This window comes from Bufo bufo, chromosome 1, assembly GCF_905171765.1.
Source record: "Bufo bufo chromosome 1, aBufBuf1.1, whole genome shotgun sequence".
NCBI lineage: Eukaryota > Metazoa > Chordata > Amphibia > Anura > Bufonidae > Bufo > Bufo bufo.
Genome location: NC_053389.1, coordinates 807,303,309 through 807,319,869, shown reverse-complemented (window position 1 = coordinate 807,319,869; position 16,561 = coordinate 807,303,309). Strand labels below are relative to the sequence as shown.

Genomic DNA, 16,561 nt, shown 5'->3' with positions numbered 1-16,561 from the left:
TCCCCCCTTTTCCATCCACCAGTCCCTTTCCTCCTTCCCCATCTGGTTCTTTAAGGTCTTAAGAACTTTCGGGAGACAGGAGGAGTTATTTCAGGGACCTGAACTGTGGCCACCTAGGACAGGGTCTGCTTAGAGTTGATCAAAGTTCCAGCCATATCCATAGACTGCATTTCGATTCTCATGTAACATCTAAATGCCTTAATCATCACCATAACTCCACCCCTGCTGCAAATAATGTTGATATCCAAAGTGACTGGCATTCTAACCAAATGATTAGGTCGTGGAGACCATGGCTGTAAGTGGGCGATTTCTCTGAAGTTATATTGAAGAAATGGAGCTATAGGGGGTGCAGTAGTAGCAGTTACATCTGAGCCCTTGTACTTAAGTAGTCCCAAAGGTTTTCTGTGCTATGGGAATGAAATTTTGCCCCTAAACAGGCACTTAACATGCCCTCTATATTCAGAAAATCTGAAGAATCTGAAGACATTGGCCTGGAGAGTCTGTAATATTGTTAGTAACACAAATGCCTCTAGCGTGGATTGTAAAGTCCACCATGTGGCTAATATTCCCATGTAAGGCTAGTTTCATGTTAACGTTAAAATGATCAGCTTGCTGGAGTTCATCGCATCTGGCATGGCCGGAAGGGGCTGGAGCATCACCAGGCCCCATTGACTGTAATGGGACCCAGCGGGGATCCGGCCTGTTTCTGCCATTAGTGCTGAGATTCAGCTGGACAAATAGGGCCGCAAGCAGCGTTTTTTGACCGGGGCTTAAATGCCGGAAACAGGCTGGATCCCATTATAGTCAATGGGCTTGGGCGGGGAAAGGTATGATGAACTCCAGCAGGCTGTTCCTCTACTGAGACATTTTAACGCTAGTTTGATACTAGCATAACCCAGATAATGAGAATTACTTGTACCCACCATGCAGAACATCCAGTGCATCCATTGTCAGTGGTTGTCAGGTGGGGTTGTCAGGTGGGATAATTTAATCATTTTAAAAAATGAGGGGTGAAACTGATAAAATCACTGATCCCCCGCTCCTCAGATTACTGCATCCTGCTGGTCTCTGCTTCTTGGTCCCGGCTCTACACACACAAATTGCCTGGAGAATAACCAATCAATGACTGAGTTCGGTCACGGCTCCTGCCACCGATTTCCTGTGTGTCAAATCAGGACCAGGAAGCAGAGACCAGAGGGGATCCGGTAGGTATTGAAGCGGCGGTGGGGGGTGGGAAGGTATGATGTAATAACTGTGTACAGTATTATTTATGGGTTTTTATACTGAATATTTGATGAATTAGAAAAATAAATGACTTGTAGGATTCTGGATTCGGTCTGACATTTGTGAGAACCTCAACTAAGGAGCTATGGGTCTAGTGGTCTTGTGTTTTCCCATCATAGTATGTGATGCCATATTGCTAGAATAACATCAATCAACCAAGCACTTAGCTGTAGAATGTGGAGTCAACCCCGGGCCTAAGAATCTGATCCGGCCAAAAGGCCCCTGAAGACACCAGTATTATAAATGGCACAATGGCTGGCATGGAGTTATGCCTTTGTTTCCCACTATATGACTGATAGGGGTCTTCAAATAAAGGAACTACAATGTTAGATAACACACTCCCAACCAAACTGAAGGGTCTACAACCCCCATAAATGTCTATATGTTGTCCAAACGCTTCGACTCCCCCATGTTTGTATGTGTGTTAAGTGGGGAGTCATGTGTTGGGGAAACATTGGGAGCCAACTGACCATTGTCTAATATGTATGGGACTGTAGTTCTTGGAGTCATGGGTGTCCCAGAGTTGGATCACAGCTTGCTTGGTAAGACAAAAGGTATGGATTATGTTATCGTGCAATTACCAGGAAACGTCGTCATACTTCTAGAACGATCAAACAGTAAGGCCGGTATTACACCAACATATTATCTGACCAACATCTGTCCAATCAGACCGACAGTTGGTGGGTATAACAAAAGCCCTGTATGTGTAATTGGCCATCTGATCAATGAGAGGTCAGAAAATCTATCAGATAATCAGTTGTTGTAATACAGACCTAAGGCCAAAGAAAGGCTACATAGGGTAGTATCTCTGGACATCAGGAACATAAAAGGGCACTGGGTGGTCTTCTACTGATAAGACAGAACACCGGTAATGGACAGAGAATGAAGACAAGAGTCATGACTGCTGGTCCGGAACATAATGTGGCATTTGTAGGCGATAAAAGAAGGAAAGCCACGTTAATGGGGATGTGCCAAGTTTAGAAGTTTTCCCCTATCCCTAGCTAATTGCTTGGGGGGGGTCTTACTGCTGGAACCATAGCAATCCTAAGAACAGGGGTCCTGTTCCCCTAATCTGATGGAGCAGCAGGTCAGGCATTCATTCTCTATGGGAGCTTTTCTCTTATGTCTATGGGGGAGTTTTAGAATGGCTTCATAAAACATTACAATCCATACTACTACTTTTAGGCTTGTCTTTGCCATCTACAGATGTTACCTTTTCCTACACTGGCATCTTCTTACGTAACAGGGAAGCCTTTGGGCCTGTTCCGAACTACAACTTCTGAATGGGAGCAGCATGGAAGCTATAGCTTGTGAACAAGAACTTCAGACACTGAGAAGGTCTAGTTGATAGTGTATCCAACAGTGACCCCTGCTGGTCAGAAGGAGAAAGAGCTGGCATCTGATAAAGTGGTGGATTATTATTACTCATATTTTGATTATTTTAAGTATGTAAAGATTTTTTTTTACTCTTAGTAAAACCAATCGTACAATATGGATTCATTGAAACTGGGGAAAGACTTCTGTTGGACTCTGGATAGTTTTTATGGTCTGAACTGTGAACATGGTCTCAGAGGACAGCGAGGTAGTACTGGGAACAGTATGGAGGACACCTGAGGCACGGTGTTTGGAGGACCTGAGCTCTATCAGATGAATTGCTGAGGGTAGCATGTACTGGAGAATAACAGACACAATATTAATGCCCTAAAATGTCTTAAAATAAGATACTCATACCCGTTCTCCAGCGCCGTTCTCCAGGATGTGACACATGACCAGTGCAGCCAATCATTGTCCAAAGATAGTAGAAAAAGTTTTTTTAATATTAAGACTTTTTAGGACATATTAGGGCTGAGGATTAAAGTGGACATCCCCTTTAAGGGATTAAAGAATAAAGAACCATGAGGAACGAGGAAGTGGTTATTTCTAGAACAATGTAGTAAAACATAACATTTTATGGGCAGCCAATAGCCCCCTTAGACTTTTACTGGCCGTCTAACATCCAATGTCAATTTATTAATGTACATTGTGAAGTCGCGTGCTGACTATACCTACAGAAAGTTTTTGCTTGTTTTTTTGTTTTTTAGGTTTGCTTTTCCCATTATTTCTACCGCACGTTGTGACCGCCTTATTCCATAGGTTTATAAAATATGGAGAAATTACAGTGAGAAATATTCTAAGCAACTCCTGAAAATGAAATCCTGCAAGTAATCCTCAGTGTAATCCCAGAGCCTGGATCTTCTGTCCAGATGTGGAGAGATGTCTGCCTGACACCCTGTACACAGTCTATAAGATCACCAACATCTACATGGAGGGATTTACTATAGGACACTACATCATGAAGGAGATCAATTCTTCACATATCAAAAATAATATAGTAAGTTATGAAACAAAAAATCTTCCTGCATTGGCCGGGAATTGAACCCAGGTCTCCCACATGGTAGGTGAGAATGCTACCACTGAACCACCAATGCTGAGATCTAGAAAAGACAGTTATAAACCTTTTTCAAAACTTCTACAAAAAAGTTCCAGCTCTCCTGGTAATGATGTAAGGACAGTGTCTTCCTTTTATCTTACAGTAGAGGGTTGTTTCTTTGGTTTCTTCTTAGAGGACTGTACTTGGAAGGGAGATAGCCTGGAGACCTTCCAGGAGCCATCTGGTGGCTGTGGACCTTCAGTGTTCTTTACTTGGCATCTTCCATTTGTCTTCTGATGAGAAGCATGCTGGAAGGATCTGTAACATGTGTCCCTCACACTTCTCTTCCCTGAAGTGTGACTTGAACACCTGGTCAGGGCCAGCGTTAGCACCCAGCATACCCGTGCAAATGTCCTGGGGGCCCACCAGGGCCGCACCGCCAATTAGTCGAGGTGAGGCGATGGCCTTAAGGTGGCGCCATCCTGGAGATAAGTGTGTGGGGGGGGGGGGGGGGGTGGCGGAGGTTCAGGGCAGGGAGAGATGAGCCCTTCCATTGTGGAAGCACGCATCTATATATTCATCTGTATCGCCGTCTTTAGGAGGCAGAGGCATTTCTCACTGGCGCATTATGGGGGACACTATGGGGGCATCTATTGGGGGCACTAAGAAGGGGTATTTTATACTGGCACACATTATGGGAGACACTTGGGGCATCTACTGGGGCACTATATAGGGGCATTTTATACTGGTACATTATTGGGGGCACTAGAAAGAAGGGGGAAGAGAAGCACTATGGGGCAGTTACTGGGGGCACTATTTAGGGGTATTTTATAATGGCACATTAGGGGGGGCACTATGGGGAAGGAGGAGAGAAGCATTATAGAGGCATTGGCTTGGGGGCATTATATATGGGTCTTTTATACTGGCATACATTATGAGGACATTAGGTCACCGGGGTGCAATAATAGGGGGTATTTTATGTACTGCACACAGAACAGGGACATTTTTGTAGTAGTGCACATTATAAGAGGAGATTTTTTGTACTGGTGCTCATTTTAAAGGGCATTTTTTTACTGTCACAATTATAAGGAGAATTATTACTACTGGGGGGCATTATGGTGGGCTTTATTACACTGGGGAACAATATTACTAGTATGGGCACTATGGGAGCATTATTACTTCTGGGGCACAGTGGGGACAGTTGTGGGCACTGTAGGAGCACTATACTATCATGTGTGCTCTAGCAGAGAATTATTCCTATTGGTGCGACTTTTGGGAGCACTATTACTGTGGGGGCACCTTGGCACAGTATCAGCTTAGCACAGTTATTTTTGGGGGAAGTTATGCTTACACTATAGGTGTCAGGGGCACTATTTGCTGGGCGCAGTTATGTTAGGACACTACATGCCAATAACTATTGAAGGGGGCGCTATCTGCATAGTACTAGTATTATCAGGGGGTTTATCTGTTTCTGCAGTATAGTATTGGGGAGCACAGCGGCACAGTATTGGGGGTGGTAGGATGATTTGTCCAGAAGGATGATGGAAAAGGAGGAGACTAAGATGTCTTTTTGTCAAAATGCAGAGATGAGAGACGGCTGAAAAACCATCATGGCGGTCTGGTCTGAATGGAGAAGATGAGGACAGAGAATGCCTACATTAAAGGTGACATCACTGGATGTAAGAGGTATGTGGGGCTGTATTACCCTGTATGTTTTGTAGAGGTATACGTAATGTACTGTGTGTGGGGGACGGACGGACACTGGGGGTCATTATACTGTGTGAAGGGCCACTAGTGGTCATTATGCTGTATGGGGGCCACTATACTTTCTGGGGGTGCCGGGGGTCATTATATGGTGTGGGAGCCACAGAGGGATATGTAAATGTTAAAAAATGTCACAAGAAGGGCCCACTGACATTTATCGCCAAAGGGCCCACATGAACCTGGAGCCGGCCCTGCCCATGGGAATAAGCCAACGTGTTTCAGACGCTATCTGCGTCCTGACTCATGGCTCCTGATAATAGTGAGTATTTCCTATAAATACGTCGGCTAGTCCTAGTCACAGATATGTGTCCCACACACTGTCATGAATATGCAATAGTATACCAGTAAATAATACCGTCATTACACTGACCACTAATACCACTAATACCACCTGTGAGGACAAACCATTAGCGTGACAGCATAAAACAATGCACAGCGAGCAAATCTTGCAACTGAACTATTACAGCCACATGGTGACCATGATACAGCGATAGAATAAAACCGCTATGCAAAGATTAAAGGGGTTTTTCCGACACCCAGGATCCCTGTCGATCAACTGTTTGAGAAGGCGCCGGCATTTGCCGTAGTGGCCTTCTCCCTGCTCAAGCGCGGCTCCGTACATTGTATAGCGGTTGTTTGGTGTCGAGCTCGGCCCCATTGACTTCTATGAGGATGAGCTGCGCCTCGGTCATGTGACTGATGAAAGTGTCGTCAGTGGACTGGGGGTAAACTGAGAGAAGGCCGTGGGGCTACGGTTAGAGCCGCTGCCTTCTCAAACAGTTGATCAGCGGAGGTCCCAGGTGTCAGACCCCCACCCATCAAATACTAAAATGACCTATTCTGAGAACAGGTCATCAGTAAAAAAGTGTCGGAAAAACCCTCTGATATTAGATAGAGTGACCATTTACTGAAGAAACAACAGTTCCATACTCTTGTCTTATGAGTCAGTGTAGTACCTAAGGGTTAATTACTATTAAAAGAGTTACAGCTCATTCACACGACAGAATTTTTTTTTCGTGTCCGTTCATTTTTTTATTTTTTTTTGCAGCCTGTATGAAGAACCATTCACCTCCATGGGTCCGCAAAAAAAAAAAAAAAAAAACGGAATCGACTGTGTCTATTCCGTGAGGGTCCCTAGTGTCACCTGCGATGCTAGGGAGACTCGTTCCCGTCACTGCCTGACATCGGCTGAACGCCTTCACTTCTTTCCCCCGGATGCCGGATGTTTTCATCTGCACGTCAGGGAGATGCAGCGGCCGTCATGCGGGCTTCAGAAGCGACGTGGGTGCCAGGGAGCTAGGTAAGGACATTGTGTGTGAGGGGCCCATGCATATGGGGGGCATTTCAGAGGTCGGATAACCCCTTTAATGTAATGTTTCTTGAGTCAAATATTGGGATTTGTTATCTATATGCATTTAATAGCGCAGTATGCACACCATATGGCTAAACAATTATGACAGGTTATCAGGGTGATGGACCAGGTCCGCCCCTGTCGCTGGTTAGAGAGAGAGTCTAGTCTGAAGCAGCGTGGAGGAAAGACATGTGTGAGAGATCTCCTGCACACTAGTCTCTGAGCATACGACTGCCCATACTATCACAGTACTCCGGAGACAAAGAGAGACCAGACATCTGAGAAGGTCTAGTACCCACGAGGCCATGCGCTGGACTCTAACAGCAAGGTCATTTGCTTGTTCAGGCTAGGGCTACATGGTGACAATTTTTATAATGATAGTTTATGGTGTCGCACTGTGACATGCTGCGACAGTCGCAGAAAAATCCATCTTGTCGTGTAGCCCTAGCCTAATGGCTGAAAGGCTCTGCTGCTGTGGAAGGGAATATTGCTAAAGCATCCACCAAACCTTGAGCCAGACTGGCCACCTGTAACTCAGTTCTGCACCCCTCAGTCTGGTAACTGCAGAAGGGCTTGTCCCATATTGGACATTGCGGGCATATCACTAGGCTATGCCCCCCCCCCCCCCCCATGTCTGATAGGTGCGGGTCCTAGAGGTGGCCACAAAGCAGAGGCGGCCTCCGTTCTGGAGGCATATGCTAGCGATATGTTAGGTTGTCAGGGTGTCCAAGATGGGACAACCCCTTTGACAAGAACCTTATTGCATGCCTGTGGTTCTGCTGGGAGACTGCAAAGTGTCTATAGAGAGAGGGAGTATTATAACCACCATCATTGCTGCGGTCCCTACCCTGCTATTGAGATTATATCGCACTTTGGAACTGCGCCTTTTGGTGCTATTGGTACTACAATCCCTATCATCAACCTAGTGAAAAAAAGACTTTATTTATTACAACCAGCTGGCCAGATTATTGTCACCCATTTCCACCTTGCACCCTGCCAAACATACTCCATCAAGGGCAATTGAACTACCACCAGATAGGAGCCCTAATACCAGGGAGTGCCTCCAGGGAAGAAAGGGTGCATTCTCCTATTACTGCACAGCTGGGTGGAGACTGTGAGTACAACTACCACTATCATAGGCACTACCACTCCTCCCACCGTCCTCGCCTCCCTTCTGGGTCGATGCTAAGTGGTCCTCAATGCCGTACCTCCTATAGCTCAGGTCCTCCAAACACTGTTACCCAGGTGCCCTCAATACTGTTCCTGCCCCAATACCAGATCTGCTGCCTCCTCTAACAAACACTAAGAATCCTGAGGCCAAAAGAAGTCTTCTGCGAACTCCTATTGTCAGTTTATCTCATACTTTCTCAGAAATGTACGTCTTGTTTTGCTAAAACATTGCAAGATTCTTCCCACAATTAATCAAAATATTGTATAATACACAGTAATCCACCACTTTCTTCACAGATACCTGCTCTTTCTCCTCCTAGCCTGCAGGGGTCACAACTGTATAGAGCTGCAACAAGATTTCGTCAGCGTCTCAAGTTCTTGCTGCAGTCTCACCCCAGCCTTGTTGTCGGCAGAGGATAAATGGCTTCTCTCATTTATAAGAAGATACCAGTATATAGAAGAAGGTAATATCTGTAGAGAGCAGTCAAAGGTAAAGATGGGGCCAGAAGTAGTTCTATAGATTGTGGCGTTTTATAGAGCTATTCTAAATCTCCCCTACGTAGGCTCAGATAACATACACTACGACAAGCTCTAGAGGTGTGTCCACAAGTCTGAGCACCAAGGGTTCCATGGTGTAATGGTTAGCACTCTGGACTCTGAATCCAGCGATCCGAGTTCAAATCTCGGTGGGACCTAAATTTTGAAATTCTTCTTCTTTATTGCTTTATTCACATTGCTTGTTTTTTACTCTAAAATACTATTCAACGTGATTACATTTCTACCCATGTGTGAGCTTTTGTATTTTGCAAGTGGACAAAAGCTAGTACTTACTAGCTTCGCTATAACTTTGCGTTAAACTAGGTTATTGAATATGCCCTTGAAACCTGAAGAGCCTAGAATGAAAGTAGGAGACTCATATGCACCCAGGAGCCCACCTGACAATGTCATATGCATTATAAAATTTACCAAGGCTTGACTCTTACCCTTGTCATGTCCCAAGGCTTGTTAAGAAGTTGGATTTTGACTCATAGGGAGTCACTTCCAAGTTTGCACTAGGGCGATGGTTCTCCTTCCTTGGGAGATGACTCTTTACATATTATCTACCCATAGAGCAGGGTAGGCAACCTCCGGCACTCCAGCTGTTGTGAAACTACAACTCCCAGCATGCATACTTGTTCTGCTCTTCTAAGAACTCTCATAGAAATGAATGAAGCATGCTGGGAATTGTAGTTTCACAACTGGAGTGCCGAAGGTTGCTGATCCCTGCCATAGAGCATTGCTAAAACAATTCCCACACAACTAGTCTCTTTAACCACCTCAGCCCCCAGTGCTTAAACACCCTGAAAGACCAGGCCACTTTTTACACTTCTGACCTACACTACTTTCACCGTTTATTGCTCGGTCATGCAACTTACCACCCAAATGAATTTTACCTCCTTTTCTTCTCACTAATAGAGATTTCATTTGGTGGTATTTCATTGCTGCTGACATTTTTACTTTTTTTGTTATTAATCGAAATTTAACGATTTTTTTGCAAAAAAATGACATTTTTCACTTTCAGTAGTAAAATTTTGCAAAAAAAAAACGACATCCATATAGAAATTTTGCTCTAAATTTATAGTTCTACATGTCTTTGATAAAAAAAAAATGTTTGGGTAAAAAAAAATGGTTTGGGTAAAAGTTATAGCGTTTACAAACTATGGTACAAAAATGTGAATTTCCGCTTTTTGAAGCAGCTCTGACTTTCTGAGCACCTGTCATGTTTCCTGAGGTTCTACAATGCCCAGACAGTACAAACACCCCACAAATGACCCCATTTCTGAAAGTACACACCCTAAGGTATTCGCTGATGGGCATAGTGAGTTCATAGAACTTTTAATTTTTTGTCACAAGTTAGCGGAAAATTATGATTTTTTTTTTTTTTTTCTTACAAAGTCTCATATTCCACTAACTTGTGACAAAAAATAAAAAGTTCTATGAACTCACTATGCCCATCAGCGAATACCTTGGGGTCTCTTCTTTCCAAAATGGGGTCACTTGTGGGGTAGTTATACTGCCCTGGCATTCTAGGGGCCCAAATGTGTGGTAAGGAGTTTGAAATCAAATTCTGTAAAAAATGACCTGTGAAATCCGAAAGTTGCTCTTTGGAATATGGGCCCCTTTGCCCACCTAGGCTGCAAAAAAGTGTCACACATCTGGTATCTCCGTACTCAGGAGAAGGTGGGGAATGTGTTTTGGGGTGTCATTTTATATATACCCATGCTGGGTGAGAGAAATATCTTGGCAAAAGACAACTTTTCCCATTTTTTTATACAAAGTTGTCATTTGACCAAGATATTTATCTCACCCAGCATGGGTATATGTAAAAAGACACCCCAAAACACATTCCTCAACTTCTCCTGAGTACGGGGATACCAGATGTGTGACACTTTTTTGCAGCCTAGGTGGGCAAAGGGGCCCATATTCCAAAGAGCACCTTTCGGATTTCACTCCTCATTTTTTCCTGAATTTGATTTCAAACTCCTTACCACACATTTGGGCCCCTAGAATACCAGGGCAGTATAACTACCCCACAAGTGACCCCATTTTGGAAAGAAGACACCCCAAGGTATTCCGTGAGGGGCATGGCGAGTTCCTAGAATTTTTTATTTTTTGTCACAAGTTAGTGGAAAATGATGATTTTTTTTTTTATTTTTTTTTTCATACAAAGTCTCATATTCCACAAACTTGTGACAAAAAATAAAAACTTCCATGAACTCACTATGCCCATCAGCGAATACCTTGGGGTCTCTTCTTTCCAAAATGGGGTCACTTGTGGGGTAGTTATACTGCCCTGGCATTCTAGGGGCCCAAATGTGTGGTAAGTAGGTAAATGACCTGTGAAATCCGAAAGGTGCTCTTTGGAATGTGGGCCCCTTTGCCCACCTAGGCTGCAAAAAAGTGTCACACATCTGGTATCTCTGTATTCAGGAGAAGTTGAGGAATGTGTTTTGGGGTGTCTTTTTACATATACCCATGCTGGGTGAGATAAATATCTTGGTCAAATGCCAACTTTGTATAAAAAAATGGGAAAAGTTGTCTTTTGCCAAGATATTTCTCTCACCCAGCATGGGTATATGTAAAATGACACCCCAAAACACATTCCCCAACTTCTCCCGATTACGGAGATACCAGATGTGTGACACTTTTTTGCAGCCTAGGTGGGCAAAGGGGCCCATATTCAAAAGAGCACCTTTCGGATTTCACAGGTCATTTTTTACAGAATTTGATTTCAAACTCCTTACCACACATTTGGGCCCCTAGAATGCCAGGGCAGTATAACTACCCCACAAGTGACCCCATTTTGGAAAGAAGAGACCCCAAGGTATTCGCTGATGGGCATAGTGAGTTCATGGAACTTTTTATTTTTTGTCACAAGTTAGTGGAATATGAGACTTTGTATGAAAAAAAAAATAAAAAAAAAATAAGCATTTTCCACTAACTTGTGACAAAAAATAAAAAATTCTAGGAACTCGCCATGCCCCTCACAGAATACCTTGGGGTGTCTTCTTTCCAAAATGGGGTCACTTGTGGGGTAGTTATACTGCCCTGGCATTTTCCAGGGGCCCTAATGTGTGGTAAGTAGGTAAATGACCTGTGAAATCCTAAAGGTGCTCTTTGGAATATGGGCCCCTTTGCCCACCTAGGCTGCAAAAAAGTGTCACACATGTGGTATCGCCGTATTCAGGAGAAGTTGGGGAATGTGTTTTGGGGTGTCATTTTACATATACCCATGCTGGGTGAGAGAAATATCTTGGCAAAAGACAACTTTTCCCATTTTTTTATACAAAGTTGGCATTTGACCAAGATATTTCTCTCACCCAGCATGGGTATATGTAAAATGACACCCCAAAACACATTCCCCAACTTCTCCTGAGTACGGCGATACCAGATGTGTGACACTTTTTTGCAGCCTAGATGCGCAAAGGGGCCCAAATTCCTTTTAGGAGGGCATTTTTAGACATTTGGATACCAGACTTCTTCTCACGCTTTGGGGCCCCTAGAATGCCAGAGCAGTATAAATACCCCACATGTGACCCCATTTTGGAAAGAAGACACCCCAAGGTATTCAATGAGGGGCATGGCGAGTTCATAGAAATTTTTTTTTTTTGGCACAAGTTAGCGGAAATTGATATTTTTAATTTTTTTCTCACAAAGTCTCCCGTTCCGCTAACTTGGGACAAAAAATTCAATCTTTCATGGACTCAATATGCCCCTCACGGAATACCTGGGGGTGTCTTCTTTCCGAAATGGGGTCACATGTGGGGTATTTATACTGCCCTGGCATTCTAGGGGCCCTAAAGCGTGAGAAGAAGTCTGGAATATAAATGTCTAAAAAATTTTACGCATTTGGATTCCGTGAGGGGTATGGTGAGTTCATGTGAGATTTTATTTTTTGACACAAGTTAGTGGAATATGAGACTTTGTAAGAAAAAAAAAAAAAAAATTCTGCTAACTTGGGCCAAAAAAATATCTGAATGGAGCCTTACAGAGGGGGGGGGGGGGGGATCAATGACAGGGGGGTGATCAATGACAGGGGGGGTGATCAATGACAGGGGGGTTGATCAATGACAGGGGGGGTGATCAATGACAGGGGGGGTGATCAGGGAGTCTATATGGGGTGATCACCACAGTCATTGATCATGCCCCTGTAAGGCTTCATTCAGACGTCCGGATGCGTTTTGCGGATCCGATCCATCTATCAGTGCATCCGTAAAAATCATGCGGACATCTGAATGGAGCTTTACAGGGGGGTAATCAATGACAGGGGGGTGATCAGGGAGTCTATATGGGGTGATCACCACAGTCATTGATCATGCCCCTGTAAGGCTTCATTCAGACGTCCGGATGCGTTTTGCGGATCGGATCCATCTATCAGTGCATCCGTAAAAATCATGCGGACATCTGAATGGAGCTTTACAGGGGGGTGATCAGGGAGTCTATATGGGGTGATCACCACAGTCATTGATCATGCCCCTGTAAGGCTTCATTCAGACGTCCGGATGCGTTTTGAGGATCGGATCCATCTATCAGTGCATCCGTAAAAATCATGCGGACATCTGAATGGAGCTTTACAGGGGGGTGATCAGGGAGTCTATATGGGGTGATCACCACAGTCATTGATCACGCCCCTGTAAGGCTTCATTCAGACGTCCGGATGCGTTTTGCGGATCCGATCCATCTATCAGTGGATCCGTAAAAATCATGCGGACATCTGAATGGAGCTTTACAGGGGGGTAATCAATGACAGGGGGGTGATCAATGACAGGGGGGTGATCAGGGAGTCTATATGGGGTGATCAGGGGCTAATAAGGGGTTAATAAGTGACGGGGGGGGGGGGTGTAGTGTAGTGTAGTGGTGCTTGGTGGGACTTTACTGAGCTACCTGTGTCCTCTGGTGGTCGATCCAAACAAATGGGACCACCAGAGGACCAGGTAGCAGGTATATTAGACGCTGTTATCAAAACAGCGTCTAATATACCTGTTAGGGGTTAAAAAAAAAACACATCTCCAGCCTGCCAGCGAACGATCGCCGCTAGCAGGCTGGAGATCAACTCTCTTACCTTCCGTTCCTGTGAGCGCGCGCGCCTGTGTGCGCGCGTTCACAGGAAATCTCGCCCATCGCGAGATGACGCATATATGCGTGACTCTGCGCAGGGCTGCCACCTCCGGAACGCGATCCTGCGTTAGGCGGTCCGGAGGTGGTTAAACACCCTGAAAGACCAGGCCACTTTTTACACTTCTGACCTACACTACTTTCACCATTTATTGCTCGGTCATGCAACTTACCACCCAAATGAATTTTACCTCCTTTTCTTCTCACTAATAGAGCTTTCATTTGGTGGTATTTCATTGCTGCTGACATTTTTACTTTTTTTGTTATTAATCGAAATTTAACGATTTTTTTGCAAAAAAATGACATTTTTCACTTTCAGTTGTAAAATTTTGCAAAAAAAAACGACATCCATATAGAAATTTTGCTCTAAATTTATAGTTCTACATGTCTTTGATAAAAAAAAAATGTTTGGGTAAAAAAAAAATGGTTTGGGTAAAAGTTATAGCGTTTACAAACTATGGTACAAAAATGTGAATTTCCGCTTTTTGAAGCAGCTCTGACTTTCTGAGCACCTGTCATGTTTCCTGAGGTTCTACAATGCCCAGACAGTACAAACACCCCACAAATGACCCCATTTCTGAAAGTACACACCCTAAGGTATTCGCTGATGGGCATAGTGAGTTCATAGAACTTTTTATTTTTTGTCACAAGTTAGCGGAAAATGATGATTTTTTTTTTTCTTTTTTTTTTTCTTACAAAGTCTCATATTCCACTAACTTGTGACAAAAAATAAAAAGTTCTATGAACTCACTATGCCCATCAGCGAATACCTTGGGGTCTCTTCTTTCCAAAATGGGGTCACTTGTGGGGTAGTTATACTGCCCTGGCATTCTAGGGGCCCAAATGTGTGGTAAAGAGTTTGAAATCAAATTCAGTAAAAAATGACCAGTGAAATCCGAAAGGTGCTCTTTGGAATATGGGCCCCTTTGCCCACCTAGGCTGCAAAAAAGTGTCACACATCTGGTATCCCCGTACTCAGGAGAAGTTGAGGAATGTGTTTTGGGGTGTCTTTTTACATATACCCATGCTGGGTGAGATAAATATCTTGGTCAAATGACAACTTTTCCCATTTTTTTATACAAAGTTGTCATTTGACCAAGATATTTATCTCACCCAGCATGGGTATATGTAAAAAGACACCCCAAAACACATTCCTCAACTTCTCCTGAGTACGGGGATACCAGATGTGTGACACTTTTTTGCAGCCTAGGTGGGCAAAGGGGCCCATATTCCAAAGAGCACCTTTCGGATTTCACAGGTCATTTACCTACTTACCACACATTAGGGCCCCTGGAAAATGCCAGGGCAGTATAACTACCCCACAAGTGACACCATTTTGGAAAGAAGAGACCCCAAGGTATTCGCTGATGGGCATAGTGAGTTCATGGAATTTTTTTTTTTTTGTCACAAGTTAGTGGAATAGGAGACTTTGTATGAAAAAAAAAAAAAAAAAAAAGAAAAATCATCATTTTCCACTAACTTGTGACAAAAAATAAAAAATTCGAGGAACTTGCCATGCCCCTCACGGAATACCTTGGGGTGTCTTCTTTCCAAAATGGGGTCACTTGTGGGGTAGTTATACTGCCCTGGCATTTTCCAGGGGCCCTAATGTCTGGTAAGTAGGTAAATGACCTGTGAAATCTGAAAGGTGCTCTTTGGAATGTGGGCCCCTTTGCCCACCTAGGCTGCAAAAAAGTGTCACACATCTGGTATCTCCGTACTCAGGAGAAGGTAAGGAATGTGTTTTGTGGTGTCATTTTACATATACCCATGCTGGGTGAGAGAAATATCTTGGCAAAAGACAACTTTTCCCATTTTTTTTATACAAAGTTGGCATTTGACCAAGATATTTATCTCACCCAGCATGGGTATATGTAAAATGACACCCCAAAACACATTCCCCAACTTCTGCTGAATACGGAGATACCACATGTGTGACACTTTTTTGCAGCCTAGGTGGGCAAAGGGGCCCATATTCCAAAGAGCACCTTTCGGATTTCACAGGTCATTTTTTACTGAATTTGATTTCAAACTCCTTACCACACATTTGGGCCCCTAGAATGCCAGGGCAGTATAACTACCCCACAAGTGACCCCATTTTGGAAAGAAGAGACCCCAAGGTATTCGCTGATGGGCATAGTGAGTTCATGGAAAAAAAAAAATTTTGTCACAAGTTAGTGGAATAGGAGACTTTGTATGAAAAAAAAAAAAAAAAAAAATCATCATTTTCCACTAACTTGTGACAAAAAATAAAAAATTCTAGGAACTTGCCATGCCCCTCACGGAATACCTTGGGGTGTCTTCTTTCCAAAATGGGGTCACTTGTGGCGTAGTTATACTGCCCTGGCATTTTCCAGGGGCCCTAATGTCTGGTAAGTAGGTAAATGACCTGTAAAATCTGAAAGGTGCTCTTTGGAATGTGGGCCCCTTTGCCCACCTAGGCTGCAAAAAAGTGTCACACATCTGGTATCTCCGTACTCAGGAGAAGGTGGGGAATGTGTTTTGGGGTGTCATTTTACATATACCCATGCTGGGTGAGAGAAATATCTTGGCAAAAGACAACTTTTCCCATTTTTTTTATACAAAGTTGGCATTTGACCAAGATATTTATCTCACCCAGCATGGGTATATGTAAAATGACACCCCAAAACATATTCCCCAACTTCTGCTGAATACGGAGATACCACATGTGTGACACTTTTTTGCAGCCTAGGTGGGCAAAGGGGCCCAAATTCCTTTTAGGAGGGCATTTTTAGACATTTGGATACCAGACTTCTTCTCACGCTTTGGGGCCCCTAAAATGCCAGGGCAGTATAAATACCCCACATGTGACCCCATTTTGGAAAGAAGACACCCCAAGGTATTCAATGAGGGGCATGGCGAGTTCATTGAAAAAAAAAAATTTTGGCACAAGTTAGCGGAAATTG

The 16,561-nt window shown here is 43.8% G+C and overlaps 1 protein-coding gene and 2 non-coding genes across 3 annotated transcripts in view; 1 reads left to right on the top strand and 2 right to left on the bottom strand.

Moving 5' to 3' along the window:
• Positions 1 to 16,561, bottom strand: part of LOC120988746 (transcription factor HES-2-like) — a 100,923-nt gene that overhangs the window by 51,035 nt on the left and 33,327 nt on the right. The window lies entirely within an intron of this gene.
• TRNAG-ACC lies at positions 3,682 to 3,752 on the bottom strand. The gene has a single exon. It is a non-coding gene; the product is annotated as a tRNA-Gly (tRNA).
• Positions 8,603 to 8,674, top strand: TRNAQ-CUG. Its single transcript has one exon. It is a non-coding gene; the product is annotated as a tRNA-Gln (tRNA).